This window comes from Bombus vancouverensis, chromosome 1 (genome assembly GCF_051014615.1).
Source record: "Bombus vancouverensis nearcticus chromosome 1, iyBomVanc1_principal, whole genome shotgun sequence".
Lineage (NCBI taxonomy): Eukaryota > Metazoa > Arthropoda > Insecta > Hymenoptera > Apidae > Bombus > Bombus vancouverensis.
The window spans coordinates 24391878-24404231 of NC_134911.1; positions in this window are offsets into that span (position 1 = coordinate 24391878).

The following is a 12354-nucleotide window of genomic DNA, read 5'->3' on the forward strand; positions in this document are numbered from 1 at the left end:
GGGATACGAGCGGATGCAGAGGGGCGCGTCGCGATGAAAATAATTTGAAAATTTTTGATCGTTACACGAGTGACTCGGCGAGTAAACTTCTCCACGAGAATATCGTATTCAGGCGGTGCTTTTATTCGCTTCCCTTTTATATCGGCTATCGCGATATCGTCCAACGGTTTCCACAAAGTGACTTCTTCCACGAATCTCCTTCTTCTCCTCCTTTTACTCGTTCGAATCGCCGCGCCTCTTCCAGCCTAGTTTTCCCGCTCGTCTCCCAGCACGGTTTCTTCCGTATTCCCCGGCTTTTTTCCTTTTCTTTCGTCGTTCCGCGATTCACTGCCGACATTGCCCTTTTCATACACTCGACGCTCGATTCGCGCAGAACTTTACGAGTCGGCGTATCTACGCTCATAAAGAAACTTTTCAGATCGAGCTCCTAGCGGGAGCCTGCTACCCTCTTTATCATCGCGCGTGTCCGACTCGACCTCCCGAGAGATTTTCTCCTTCCTTCTGACCGCAGCTTCCTCCGACTCCTCCTTGCCGACCATTCTATACTGTTATTTTGACATTGCCATGTCGATTTCCCTCTTTTCCCTCTCCTCTCTCTCTCTCTCTCTCTCTCTCTCACCCACTCTCTCTTTCTCTCACCCATTCTCTCTCTCTCTCTCTCCCTCTCTCTCTCTCCCTCTACCGCTCGCGCGCGCGCGCGTCACATTTTTTCCCTGGTCCGACCGCATCGAGTGTTCTTCTTCAATTTCCGGACTGTTGTCGACCCTACCCCTTCCTTCCTCCCCTTTTCTTCGTCCCAGGTCCCCCGTTCTTGTTCCCCTTCTTACGATGTCCAATGTTCGAGGCGCGTGGCTGCCCATCGTTTGTACCGTTCCCAAAGTCGACCTCGGTCGAAAGGGTGAAACGTTTTCCACCGCTCAAGTTCCATCGTTTTACCACGATTCCGTGGACGAGCGCTGGACGCTTCGTCGAGCGATAGTCTAGAGATTCTTATCCATTATTACCCGTCATCTTCCAACGAGAAATCCAACGAGATATCCAACGAGAAATCCAACGAGAAATCCAACGAGAAATCCAACGAGAAATCCAACGAGAAGCATCGTTAAACCCGCGTGATTCGACTCGATTTCTATACCGTTCGGCGGATCTGACTCCGCGCCGTTTCCCTAAAAGACGCTCGTTCCTCCGTCTACCAGCCAGGAATGGATCGATGGCAATTAGACAAAGTCTGGATTCCCCCGAGAACTAGGCTGTAGAACGCCAGCTCGGAAAAGACGGCTGATAAGCTACAACTGGATCAGTCGGAAGGCACCTTCCAGCAGACTGAACCGTCGCTATCGACGACGCGGATTTCGTGCGACCCACTTTTACGCCGTTTGCCAGAATGGAAAATAATCGACCTATTATCTGTGTACGCTTCGTTGGCCGGGGCGGGATCCAGTTATCGGTACGCGTGAAACCGTGCAGGGTGATTCGATGAAATTGTGGACCGCGATCGCTTTTCATTTTCCACAGGTTTTTGGATAATCGATGGTGGTATTCGCGCGAAGAAGTCGCAAGAGGAATCGTTTTAACGCTTTAAGTTAACAGAAGCGATAGAGTGGTAAATGATACGCGATCGAATGGATCATCCCGAGCGGATCTTTACACACGTACGTATGCGAATGCTTGCTATATATACGTCGCAGATGAAAGGACATCGGGACTTTCCTCTTGCAATGTTGGGAAAACCCCCAATACCCTAGTCCAGACTTTTACTATAGCTACGCTTTCCTTAAAAACAAAGTTTGACCCGAGAGGTGTGGAGAGGAATATATAAGGGCAGTTCCACTTGGACTTTTTCTTCAGTTTATGCAGATAAGTTTCACTTGTACGTGGAGTTATACGTGTATCACATCGCATTCGTCATTCCGTGGACCGTGGATTCGTTATCGAACCTGAATTCGTTGTCATCGACGTCTCGACCATCCGATCGCCGCTATTACTTATAGCCTCTTGTAGTGTCCACCTATTCGTACCAATAGATATGAGCTATATCCTCGATGGTAAATTTGAGTGAAGGTTCATCGAACGCTCAAAATTCCAACCTTAATCCGACATACATATATGGCCGAATATCAAGCTTTTAACTTTAGTGGACACGGAGACACGGTTATCCTGTAAAGAAAATATTTCGAAGAATCCTTCCTTATTCCATACGTCATAAAATACATCTACGTTATAAAAGAAGTATACCGTGCAAACTTTACGTTTCTAGATACAGCGGCTAGGGTTAGGCGTTGACGAGTAGCTTCTGCATTATTTCGTTCGATTCGATTCAAATGAGGATTCGACGATTAGCGATCGACATGTATTTACATCGCGCGGAAAAATAAATGTATATGTATATTTATATGGAGTGTGAGATCGAGAAGAGGCTGAGCACGTGCGAGTAATAGCAACGTCGAATGTAAAGCTTGGTAAGATTTGGTACGAAGCGTTCCAATAAACCGCGAATATACGGACTTTTGTCTCGTTTAGAATAGTTTGGAGGACTCGCCAACTTGTACTCGGCAAGGAGCATACATTTACTTTGCTTATCGGTGACGCGTACACACGCAACAAAGCATCGCCAACTCGGCGAAAAGAAACGGAATCTCTATCGGATTGATTTCGCATGCTTCGCTCCCGACTCGCCTCTGATTCGCGTTCCAACTCTGCTCCAACCGAATATACTCGACGGTCGCGAAAACCGTTCTCCTCCACGGCGAAATCTTCGCCGTAACTCGTATCTGACGGCCGCGGGAATAAACAGTTGGATGATCGCACGATTTACAATGTTGCGCCACTCGTTCCGATTAGGTTTGTTCAGGCAGGTTCAGCAGCTAGCCAAAATTCCACTTCTGCCAAGATTGACGCGGAACGTTACCATGCAATGTACTTGGCGTAGATTCGCGTCGGATACAATACGAGTTGGAGCTAAAACGTTGGCGATAGCGCGCCAGGACGTTGAGTCGGAAGAAGCTTGGTCCAGTCGATTGCTTGCTCGAGGTTCGTCGTCGTCGCTAACTCGTGCCTGACTACGAGCCGTCTCGCTCGCAGACTTCGTGACCGTTCACGATCGAAGAAAAACGAAGAGAGGGAATAGAAAGTTTCCACGGTACGTAGATGGAATTTTTCTTCCATCTGTTCAACGGAAAACTTGTAGTCGATTAGGATCTCGCGTACGATGTTCCGACGTGCTTGCAACGCGATACCAACTTTCAAGACTATCCGACACAGTCCTAACGAGGAACAACAGCGCTTTCGCGAAGCGTGTCTGTAAATTCTAGCGTGATTTTAACACATCGAAGCGTGCGAAAAACGATGCGTGCCAATTGATTTCTCAATTAATGGTGCAACGACAACCGGTCGAACGAAAACTAAGTACGCATCGCGTCTCCACGGAGAAGCTCGCCAGCGTGCTCTAATCACGATCCTTTTCGCCAGAGGCAAACCGAAAGAGCAAAGGAACCCCTTGAAACGTGTTTCCTCTCGACGATTAATCCGGTCTTGCTACCGGTTGGTCGCGTTGAACTAGAAACGGACGTAGCCACGCAAACGGAACGAGCCGAAGCTCGAGTCGCGAACGCCGTTTGACCCGCGGACCGTGCGTCCGTTCAAAGCGAAATCCGGCGCGTATCGAAATCCGGCGAGAGGCAGAACGCTGCTCTTTAACGACGGACTCGTGTTTGTCTATCGACGAACGAGGAAAAGGCAGACTCGGGTATCCGAGGATCCGGAACAATTTTTCTCTTCTTTGGCGAATATTTGTCGAGGACGCGACGTGCGCATTCAGAGAAAGAGAAAGAGCGACAGGGGCGACAGCAGCGACAGGAGGACGTGCGCGATCAAAGGCGGACAGTTATTTATAGCGGACGAGGCTGGAGCCCTTGAAAAATGTAAGGGAGTCGAGCTCTCATTGACTTTACGATGGCCACGGCCCTCTGAATCGGTTGCCGGCGCCCGATAAAAGCAGCTTGCCACCGCGTACCATTGGCCAAACATCGAGCGGAAGGAAGCGAGGGAATGCGATTCGATGCGCTCAGCCTTTCCGATGCACCGAGCACTTTCTTAAATTAGTTAGAACGCGCGGATCCTCGGCTCTTTCTCTTTCTTTATTACGGGATCTTGTCCGCCCGATTTCGCCTCGCTCCGCGCTCCCCGGAACACACATCTATCGAGATTTCATTTTCAAGCTGGCCTCCGTCTCGAACGCTTTCCTCGGCTATCTCTAAACTCTCCACTATCCTGCATCTTCCTTTCCCGGGCCTTCCAGACAGCCCGCACGCTTTATTGCGAGCACGCCACACGACCACTCTTCGCTGTCCGATCTTGAACTTTTTAGCGAACCTCTGCCGCGAAACGACGCCTCCAATAGCTGCTTTACGACGGGGATGACGGTAAATCGTAATCGTAGAATCGAGGCCACTCGGATCTTCCCTTTCTGCGGTCGTTTCGCCGGCCGATTCGTCCTTCTGTTCCCTTATCTTTGCTTTGTTGCGTGCGTCGAAGGAAAAAAGATATATAAAAGATGGCAATCCGTGATCTGCTGTAATTTACTCCGATCTTTTTCTTCTACAGAGACGTTTTGTTCGCGAAAGGGAACGTAATAAATTCGGATTTGTAATTGAAAAAGTAGCGAGGCAAGAGACGCGGAATATCGCGCAGAAAGGCAGTGCCACTTCCGAATAGGAAGTATAGCCGCTGCACCAGCAACTTACGGGCGAACGTTTCTCCAATCCGGAAATTCAAAAAGTTGCCAAGTTTCGAGGAAACGGGCACGCCGTGTTTTCGTAAGGACGCGATTTAATTTACTTTTGCATCGTTTGCGAACCGAACATACCACGAATCATTAGCTACTGGTAAATTACGTAACTATATTCCAACAACGTACGTTTAATGGCTGTAATGGCCTACAGCGAATACCGATCAAACTTCCTTCAGTGTCGCAAACTAATTTTAACTGGATTAATTACAAAAATAAGATAGTAGATACCGTACATCGACCGGAGAAAAAGCGTCGAGAGAGAGAGAGAGAGAGAGAGAGAGAGAGGGGGGGAGAGAGAGTACGCTACGAAGGGGATGTCACGACGAATCCGGCTAAGGAGTGAAAATTACGAGTTAATAACTGCCTTCGTGATTGACCGTTTGTACTCGGAGTACCAATTTGCCGAGGGTTCGCTGGTTCTTACGTGCGAGAAAACCGCCGCGCTACCGTAACAGGCCGCTCCGATTGACCCACTTCCGCCTCTACACCAACCACGGAATTACCGTCGCTGAATCGTCAGATTACAAAGATTAGAAACTGATCAGGCTACCACCGTTCGATCAGTTACTTTTTCCAAAAACTTGAAAAGTCAAGACCGTACAACTCGGAATTGCTTACCTTCGAGAAAACGTAGATTCGTAGATCGCGGTTACGCGATAACGTCCGAAGAATTTTCGATACACTTGCCTCGAGTCTCAGCTGCTTCGAACAACTTTTCATTTTCCGTAACGCAGTGTTATCGTTAAGGGCTATCGATATTCGGCGATATCCGGAAATCAACTATTCCGCAAGCCAATCATCGTTGCAACGTCGACTGAAATTGAACATCGAAGTAAGCAGCCTCTTAAAACTTTTTCTTCCCAACGATGTCCATGAAAATATTCGCGCTACATTCTCGCGCAACTTACGTCCAAATGTATTCGATTATTACTTATGGAGAATCGTGGAAGCGAACGTTCGGACACGATAGTCCCAAACGATCGGCATTGATGAAACATTCGAAGTAACTTAACAAATTGCTGTTAAAGTTCCGTAGGAAAGCGTTCAGAGGCCTCTAACGAGGTGAGTTCCGCGCTTCCGGTCAAGGAGGAATAATTTGCCATGCGATTTATCGTCGCGTCATTACGATACGCGTCTGCACGGACGGTTAAATAAAGGTGGCGCGTCGGCGTCGATTTACTAACGAAGCCCATTCATAAAAACGGCCGGACACGGCTAACAACCACGCGAAAACTACATTTAATTACGGAACTTTTCGATATTCATATTGGCCGTGTGCTGCAGCGCGTAGAATCGCGGTAATTCGACCTCGAATCGTGCTCCGGACACCGACTTTTTTACCGTCAGCTTCCCTTTCCGATTCCCGACCTTCCCTCCGTCCTCTCTTTTCCTATTTCTCCGACACCACCTCGATTCTTCGATCCGTAATCGATCCACGTGTTTAAGACGCCGTTTTGGTTACCGTAGATCTTTCTCTGTCTGGCGAATCCAAAGGTAGTCAATAACGAAAGCTCGAACGTTAACAGGGCCGCCGAACGTTACTTGATTAATCGTTACCATTCGGACAAATGGAGGCGGTGCTGCCTTAATCATATCCTTCTCGTCGTCCGCCGCAAGTACAATTTCTCACGCCACGTCGGCAGTCTGTTTAGCACGTCGTCCCGGACTTGCCTGGGTATTACACCGCTTAACAAGATGCATTGTTTTAACATTAATATTCGTCCGACGGCTTATTCCTTCCGTTTTCTTAACGTCTTACACAGCGAATATCAGACCGATAATTCCCCGAGGCATCAACTATCTAACCGACGTGTTATCATAGATGCTGCAGCAAAAAGGCATCACGTTGTTGTAGCGCTACCGTCCAACGAAACGCTTCCCGTGTTGTCTAGCTAGCGTACACAGCGCGCGTTATGCAAACATCCCAGTGGCAGAGGCACGAACCGACATCTGTGTTTTCCCGCCAATTGCACGGCGCTATGCAAATTCGCGGCGAGCAAAAGGATAGAGAGACAGCGCCACGCGACTGCCGCTCGTCCGATGCGCAGCTACGCCGAATTACAGAGGGAGGGAGAGAGGGAATAGGGACGTTGGTGGCGTGGTGGTGGAGAGGCGTTAGTGGACGCTGGAAAATGGGAAAAGGCGACTGGAGGAACGAGACCGAAGACGAATAGGAATTTCTGCTTCGCGCAGCATCCACGCCCGGTCCTTTGAATTTAAATGGCCTTTCGAACAACATTACTCGCGTTCCATCTCTGACCAGCCGATGCTCGTTAAACGCGTAACGAGTTAACCACGGACACGGAATACTTTGCCAATGGGATCCCGGTGGGGCGCGAATCCTCTGACATCCCCTTGCCCCCTTTCGTTCCCTCTATCGGTCAACCGGATTGTTTCGATGATGTCGCGAATTTACGTATCTATCCGCAAAGACAGATTTTTTTTAATAAAACACCGAGGAACGAACGCGGACATTAGGTTTAATATATACATAACATTTGCATGCAGCATATCCACTCTTTTAATATCGTTCGAATAATGCGATAGGGTGGACGATTCGTAATCGAGTTACGTGTTATTTGCCGCTGCGTCGACAGCTTTACATTAAATTTACATTAAATTGACTTATTTCTTTAACATTTGAAACGATTCTGCGAAATTTATACATACGCGTCATAGATAAACGATTGTATTATTTAAATTAGCAGATTATGTGATTCGCGTCGCGTGCCGCGAGCTTTGCATTTAACGCGTTAATAAACCGCATTGCTGAGAATAAAGAATACCGTTGTACTTATCAGTTGCCAATGATCTTTCCCCGTTTCGGCTGTTAGCCGTTCCAACGTTATCAGCCACTCTAGTTTTTAGAAATAAATCGTCGTCGTAGAAGGATAAAATCAACGACCCACTAGTCTCGCTGAAGATCGAGTTGGCCGAGCGATCGATTACCCGCCAACGTAGGTATTTAGAAAAGCGAGCGTCATTTTCGAAAAAGTCGACTGGCTCGAAACGTGGCAAGATAGTCGTGGCCGTTAGTCAAGATAGTTGGTAAAAAAGAAATTCGGAGCCGCGAGGGACGAAGAGAAGAAGGCGAGCAAGTAGGATAGAAAGCGGAGAGGCGAAGAAAGGGAAATGCGTATCGCCGTCCCGTATTGCGACCGGGCGAAATAAACGAGCATTGGCGCTGGTAAAGGAAAAGAGCGAAGCAACTGTGTATAAGCGGCACAATGCAACTCGCTCCACGCTGTACGTGCCTAATGGACCAAGTAGAAAAACGTCGCGCCATTTCTTCTTCTACTTTTCGTCTCTTCTCCTTTTTCCACTTTCTTTCGCCTCCGGTTTCCTCGTGCGTTCCGTCGCGCTGCCGTATACCTAGCTATCGCCAGGCGGTTTCCTTCTCGCGTCCCAGGGGCAACATCCATGCGAGATTCCTTCGAGCCAGCAAGAAACGCCATGGATCAGAAGAGGGAAGATTCTCCGACAAAGTTTAACGCAACTCTTCCCTCGAACGTTGTCCAGAAATACAGCCGTGAGTAAATATCGAAGCGGATGTCACAAACTTTATTCCTCGATCATCCAGCCGTGGCATCGACTCGCCGATCGACATCGTTCCGACTTTCCGCTCTTTTTTATCTCGTCAGCATCCTGCGCTCGTCCATCGAGTTTCAACCCGATTGCTTTCTTCCTCGATATATACTTGTGCTTGTCGGGTCGGCGATCGAACCTGCTCGCACGCCTGAAAATGTTCTAGGTTTCACGCGCGACGGTGACTGCTGTCGTAAATATCATTTTACGCGCTGGCAATAAACCTCGCGTCTTTTTATTTTCATCGTTTCGTTCGATTTGGCATTTAGAACGTGCAGAAAACGCAAACACCGTACGCAGAAAATCGCTCTCGACCAAGATACGTCCAGTCAGTTGCAAGTTGCGAAGCGTCTCGCTCCATCGAAGAAATAGGTAATAGCTGATAATCCGTCGTCGATAGGTTTAGTCGAGTCTGGAACCGGTGCAGCGCAGATTCGCGTCGGTTGCTCGAAAAGTCGCTGATTATCGAGTTCATCGAGCTGGTTGTCGGGGAATCGCCGATGTCCGAAGCCAGGATTGCAGGCTCGTGGTTGCTTTCGAACGGCGATTAGAACGTCGCTGAGGGATCAGCGCGGAGGTCACGCAAACTACACCCACGCTTGTTTCCTCTTGTTGCTCCGCCCGTAGATCGTGTTGCATTCACCGTGCGGAGAGCACAAGCTACAGAGTCTGCGACGGTGGTGGCGTAACCCAGCGTCGTGGGCATCCATCGTCGCAGTACTGCGCGTCTCCGACCGCTTTTCATGGACGTCGAAATTTTGCCGGCTCTTAACGCGATTGTTCCCGGATTTCTCGTCGCTTCGACCGAAACAGTACGGACCACACCTTGGTATTCTCTTTTGATCGATTCGAGAAGCTGCCTCGCGAGAAGAAGCCTCGAAATTTAGACTCGCGTCTCTGTCGATATTTAGATATGAAAAAACGAACACATACCGTAGTACGCGTTCTGCGAAGAACTTTCCATAGTTTGCATAATCGCGCGCTTCGTCGCGTCGATCGGCAATGTTCTTTGTAAACACGGTAGATGCGATCGACGAAATCCAACCATCGGGAAACCAATGTTTCTTCCGATGTATTTGTTTCGCAAATTTCCACCGATAATTTCCGCAGAGATATGCTACGCGTTTTCCAAATGTTTAAACTTGTTTGCTCCGTAATATTAATATCATTTTCCATTGAATATTTGCGTAAAAGTTATTCAGGCTGCTGCAATTGTTGCCTCGTTATCGATAAATTACGATCGATGACGATCGTATACGTAACACCACGGCAAATACAGGTTTTTTCCAGCTGATATAATTTCACGCACACCGTTATGAATCTCCGTCGCGTTCTATTTATTAGCTCTGATTCTTCCGTTCCAATTGTTGATGCAATATCGCGCGTGTTTACTCGGACGTGTTACACATTTTTGGACCATCATAAACATCCGTGAAACGTACAACTTGCCTCTCGATCGGAAAACACAGCATCCCCGCAAATTCCATTTAGAATCGCCTGGTTGCTCGCTATAAATAAAATTTGCTCCGACGTTCGAAAGGAAAGGCATCGGATCGCGATCCAGGAATCGTGCAACTCGAATACGCGACAACATCCTCGTTCCGCAGCACGCGTTTTCCCGTTCTACAGTTATAAAAGCGATATATATTCGGTCGCCTGTTTCGCCATCGAAATTGTATTCTAAAATATTCACGGTCGAGCATGTGTGTTTCGAAATAATTGCGTCCTCGTGATCCGCCAGCGCACACAGCGACGACGTTAATATTCGAGCACGCGGTTCACCGTGTATATGGGTCGATCGCGTCGTCGTGGATAATGGACGTCGTGGACAACGCACGTTGCGTTCCCGATTTCTTTCCTGCAGGCATTCAGCCGGTAGATGGACGGACGGTGGCAGGCGACTCGGAAGAAAGGGGCGGCTTGTTGAAAGAGCGCGGATTTCGAACATCGGGCAGAAGGATGTCGAGGGCAAGGTGTGGCGTGGCCAAGTAGACCAAGTCGAACCGAGTCATTCGCGCGGAGAAGGTCGAGCATCGTAAGAAGTTGGAAGATTTCGCTCGGCGACTAGGTTGCCAACAACGATGAGAAGGAACGGCCTCCGGTAAGCACGAGGACACGAGACCGGCAGCCGTGCCGTTATTTCCCACGAGTTCCTTTTTCTTCGCCGCGCCGCTCTCTTCAGCCGCTACCAAAGTATCGCGCAACTACCCCGAGAACGCTTTGTGAAAGTTTCTGTGGCGCGAGCGCCAACGCGACCCGCTTAATACTCCGAGACCCGGCCATCCGCCGCCGCGCGCCACCACGCCATGCCGGCACTCCTTTTCCTCTTTTCACCATCGTTTCCACCTTTTAACTTGGTCGCTTAATTCGCACGATCCCGCGCTCCTCTTTCCCCTTTCGTCCGCCCCTTAACCAACCGCGCCACCGCCACCACCGTCACTCTCCCCTTTCCCACAGGAAAACAGCATTCGCCCCGCGCGATCCGCTCTTTCTCTTTCTCTTTCTCTCTTCCTTTCTTCCTTCCTTCCTTTTTCCTCCCTCTCTCTCTCTCTCTCTCTCTCTCTCTTCGCCGCCTGTTTGACACTCGAACCATTGCCCCCTATCAAGTCTCGTTCGGAGACTTGTTATTTATTCCGTGAACGGGCACGCGCCCGGCAGACTTTCGATACGTCGCCGTGACGAGATCCGGCAATTTATGTGTTTCTCGAAATTACCACGTCGGAGAAGATAAAACGCAGCTACCGAACTTTACGATTCACCAATGTCCGGCCGTACTTTTACGAAAGATTAGAATTTCACTGTCGGAATACCTCGTGTCATCTTCGTTTGGCGAAAGTGTGGCAAAATTGAGCGACGGAGAACGTTCTCGTTAGTTCGATAAGCCCGCAAGTGCCGACCAGAAGTTTGAGCAACGAACTGGTCGAAACAGGCCAACAATCGGTGACAGAAGTTAGTCGCGCCGGTGTATCTGACCGTGACATAAATCACTCGTGATCCATGCGTAGCACGCCGGAAAAATATATCGAGAATGCGCGCGTTTATCGCGACAACGTGAGCAGGCGGCATTACGTTTCCAAAAGTTATAACACGTCACCGCTATTTATAGTCGCCAGCGGGACACTTTTTTCTCTTCAAGGACGGCGAGTTTTTCCTCTTCCGCGCCGCGATTCTCGGCTAGAACCAAGGTAATCCCGTCTTCCCGGTACGGTGTCTAGCTAGCGACGTTCGAGAGCGAAACGTCTCCGCCACCTCGACCGCTTCTTCTTCTCTCGTCTCCAGTCTCTTTCGTTTCAAATATTTGGACCGGATATATACCAAACTTGTTCCCTTGTACTTTGTACTTTCCAGATTTTCCTCGGTGGACCATGATAAAGAGAAGCAGGGGGCCTGGCACTTCGCGCCGTCAATTCCCATTGGCTTTCTCTTCCGTGCGCCGTCCATTCGACAAACACGCTGTGAGAATTCTTCGGCCGTTTGCGCGCCGTTACGCCCACGTTCTTCGACTTACCATTTGACTTCGACCTCTGTCGAGATGCAAAATTCCCCTCTTCTTCCCCGCCCGCTCCCCTCTTTCAGCGACCAACACCGACGAAGAACCGCCGTGAACTAGAAGCAAAGCCCGGAGTAATCTCGCGCGAACGTTCTACCAAGAATCACGCGAAACGTCGTTTTAGGGCATCGACGAACGAAAGCTCTGACAAAGTCGTTCGATAACGATTACCGAAACTTGTTTCGCGTTACGAACGCGTCTACGAGACCAGGCACTCGATTTCATTTCTTCCGGATCAACAAACTTTGAGATTGCCGGTTTTTGCACTGGATCCTTTGGTTCAACGATTCGATTTGCCGAAACGAGACCTTGTCGAATTTCTTAAGGTCGACTTCCCCGATTATCCAACTGTGACGCGTCCCGTCCCTTCTTTTCGCGATCGTCGCTAACGCAAGCTAGTTTTTTTTTTATTTTTTTTATTTTTTCAAAT